Below are 4,233 nucleotides of genomic sequence, written 5' to 3'. Positions count from 1 at the left end.
TTAGACTATAAAAGCAGATTCTGTGTGGCAAGAAATGACAACTGTCTGCAGCCTGTGCACTGCAACCAATCCTGAGAGAAAGGCAACAGCTGGAGTGAAATTTAGAGTACCTTTAGGGTACTTCAAACACTGCAGTCTATGTTATAATCAAGAGAATGATTATACGATTATACACAAAGACCAAAATCACATACCTTTATTGATTGTGGTAATACATGAAACCCACAAGTGACTCTTCTCCATGGGTTTAACTTTGCTAGTGTCATCTTAATTGGAACTTGAAAAGCCAGATGTATGATATAAGAAATGCCACTTTCTAGTTAGTCTTTATTTTTGAATCAACATGTAGTAATTGTACCAACTTATTGAGATCATGTGATAATTCAATACGTGCACACAATGAATGCTGATCAAATCAGGGTGATTAGTTTTTGTTTCCATCTCCTTAAACAATTATCAATTCTTCTCTGTCTTTTATTATTTTTTTCTTAGAGCTTTTGGACTCCTCCCATTCAGTTCTTCATAAAATATAAAGCATCTTACTGTGACCTATTCTACTGTGCTGTAGAATTCCAGAATGTATTCACCATAGCTAACTTTTTCATACTTGATATTCAACCTCCATCTATATTCCCTCCTTTACCCTTTCTAGATGGTAGTAATCACTATTTGATTCCTCTTTTTCTTTGATATCAGCTGGTAGTAAAAGTTCCTACCTGAAGCTACCTACCTAGAAACAACCTCCCTCTGAGAGTGTCAACTGCTGAGAATGCATGGTTGATGCACTTACTTAGGTCAAAGCCAAAGGGATACTAGCTTAAAGGTTCCTGTCTATATGGTTTTTGTTCTCAAATATGATTAGAATTTCTCAGTGTATTTTTTTAAGGAGAAACAGAGTTGACTTTTCAATGTGCTTTATATCATTTAAGCAAAGAATTGAGTCTGTTTTCAATTTGAAGCCATATTCAATTGCCTAACAGTGGTTTTCAGAATATATTTCCATTTCCTGCTGTTCAGCTTGTTGTTGTTGTTTTTTGGTAATAGGATTCTTCCTTGGCATTGCTGTTAAAGGGTGTGTTGGAGCATCAGTAATCTGGCACAAAACAAGTGGGCATTCCATAATGATTCGTTGCAAGAACTCAATTCACTTTAAGTATGACAGCTTTCAGACCTCCTAGGGCAGTAGTTCTAGAACTTTATCACTTCCAGGTAAAATGTTTTCAAGTTATTCACAGGAAGTGGGGGAGCCAGAGAGGTTATTTATAATACCCAATAATAAATTTTAAATCCAAACAAATCAATACACATTTATGCCTTAACAACTGTAGGAAATATCTGAAAAAATATAGTGAAAGGGAAAATGCTCCAGATGTTTTATTTATAAGTAATTATAGGTACTAATAAATGCATGCATCTGTTGCACACTGTATGACTTTGCATATCTTGGAATCAAATTGGACACTGTTATCCATATTTTTTGGTCCTTGCTGATTTTTGCAATGACAGTTGAAGTGACAAAAACATTTAAAAACAAGATACATGCCAGTAGTGGCACATGCCTTTAATCCCAGCACTTGGGAGGCAGAAGCAAAGGGATCTCTGTGAGTTCAAGGCCAGCCTGGTCTACAGAGTGAGTTCCAGAACAGCCAAGGATATTCAGAGAAACCTTGTCTCAAAAAAGAACAAAAACAAAACTAAAAACAAACAAATAAACAAACCAAAACAAAACACCAACTCCCCTACACTTCCCAAACCCAATATAAAACAAAATTCTGATACCACTGAAGAAATTTCCCATGATTTAATATTGAAGCTAACAATTTCTGGAACAGGCAGTTGTATGTGAGAACCAACTTTCTTGAGTAACTATTATAATGTTTATTCTTTCAGTGATTTAGATGTAACATGATGAACAGAATTCTGTGTGCACTGCATGTTCAATTTTTGTTTAGTGGATAGATGGAGAGCTAAGTTTCTAAGAAATGGTATCAAACATACTTGTGAGCAAACATGGTATCACTGAGATCTTCTACTTAAGAGACTAATCAAATTAAAAGAAGAGCCACCTTGAGCATCTTCTGAGATGTCATGGTTCCTCTGGAATAAGAGAGTACAAGTGGGTAGCAATGGTTTTGAATATTGGAAGGAGAAAGGGATTCGGATTGGTTTGTAGGATGCTGAGTGAGCTCGGCTTTGCTATTGCAGTAGTAGTACAGCAGAATCCGGAGGCGTTATATGAAGAGTCTAAATGTTGGCCTGGAGAGGACTGGGTGCTCTTGCAGAGGACCAGAGTCCAGTGCCCAGCTTCCATATGATGTCTAAACATCTGTGACTCCAGTTCTAAAAGCTTTGATGCTCTCTTCTAACCTCTGTGAGCATCAGGTGCACATGTCGTATACAGGCTTACATGCAGACAAAACACATATATGTATAAAATAAAAATAAACAGAGATTTAAAAAAATCAGTTATCTTCTTCCTATTTAAAATAAAGATTCTAATGTTGATCGAATTCTACTGGAATTTCCTCATCTCTTTGTTTTTTATGAGATAGTAGTCTCGTATGTTGGGGGGGTTCTTTACATTAACAAGTTACAGCAATTCATATTAGGGTGGAAGTATAAGATAGAAGCAGAAAGTCCAGACATTCAGACTGTTAGGACAAAGAATATCCTATTATAATCAGTTGATACAGATACTTTGTTTGGCAATGATAAACAGTTATTTTTTTTGTGTTTTTTTTAAACAAAATATTTTATGGTATATTATCTAGGATGAACTTCTGGGTCACAGAGAAGAGATGTATAAGAACAATGTACAGTATCAGGGGTAGGCTCTCTCTGGTGTTGTAGATCTCAAGCTCATCTGGACTTAATATGAGGGGAGGAGCCTAGTCCTATTGCAACTTGATATGCCATGTTTGATTGATATTGCTAGGAACCTGCCCTTTTTTGAAGGGAAATGGAGGAGGAGTGGATGAGGAGGGGGTAGAGAGAGGAAAGGGACTGGGAGGGGAGGAGGAAGGGGAAACTGTGGTGGGGGTGTAATATATGTGAGAAGAACAAATAAAAAAATCAAGAAGAACAGTGTACAGTGAGTGAAGAAATTCAATTTTACCCACTATTTTTTTTTTTAACTTACTGGCTGCTATGAGGTGACAACTTCTGTCACATGATCCTGCCTCTATGATGTGTATTACCTTACCCAGGCCCAGAAGCACAGAGCCAATTGACCATGGCCTATGTCCTTGCAAACACCTGTTAATATAAATCATTCCTTCTATTTCTGTTAGGTATTTGTGAGTGATAAAAAGTCTAACACAAGCCTCACTGTGTGGGACTGTGTAAGGGTATCCTGGTTCATGGCTGGGCATGGGCCTGGAACCCCGAGACTCTAAGTGAGAAATGACAGGCATTCTGCCACGTCCCCAGAACCCAGAGTCCTGACGTGCAGTCTTGTCTCCATAGACCTACATTGTTCAGTCATGTAGGCCATTACAACCCCTCCCAAAGTGCACAGGTAGAGGGTGTGACTACAGGCCTCAGGCCCTAGGGGTTTACATACTAATGAAGGCCAGAGGGCAGAGCAAATTAAGCATTCCTCCCCAGGCCCTCCCCCTTTCTCCCTCCCTATTTAACTCAAGACTGCCCTGAGTTTCAGGGGGGTACTTCCAGATCCATCCACCATCAACCATGACAATAAACCCTTTTGGAACCAAGGACTTTCTCATGTCATTGGGGCCTGCCACTGCAGAAGCCCCCAGCCTCTGGAAACTTAGACCTCCTCGTGTATGTGGGACCTGCCGTGCAGAAAGCCTCCAGGACTTCACCACCGCTGCAGCCTTTTTTTCCCCCCACATCACTGTGCTTACTGAAGCTTATGATTATCGGGTGAATGTTTCTAAGGCCATACGTATCAATGTGAGTAGTTTATGAATATTCCTGCCCAAGTGAAGTTTTGTGTCTTCCAAACAGCACAAATATCAGTGGTAAAAGTAGCTGAATCATCAAATTAAAAGAGGTGGATATTATTTCTAGAGATTTTGGGTTTGTTTTTATTTTTACAAGTTTAAAATTTGTTTTTGAAATACATAACTTAAAATTTTCTGTGTCAGCCATTTCCAAGTATACAAGAGTATTGGTGTTGTGGTAAAGAAGAGCAATGTCCAAGTCAATAAGAGCAGAGTCTAAGTCCACAAGAGCAGTGCCCAAGTGCAGTCAACGTCCAAGTCCACA

The sequence above is a fragment of the Grammomys surdaster genome, unplaced genomic scaffold (genome assembly GCF_004785775.1).
Source record: "Grammomys surdaster isolate TR1022 unplaced genomic scaffold, NIH_TR_1.0 198, whole genome shotgun sequence".
Lineage (NCBI taxonomy): Eukaryota > Metazoa > Chordata > Mammalia > Rodentia > Muridae > Grammomys > Grammomys surdaster.
This window is presented reverse-complemented; position numbering follows the sequence as displayed.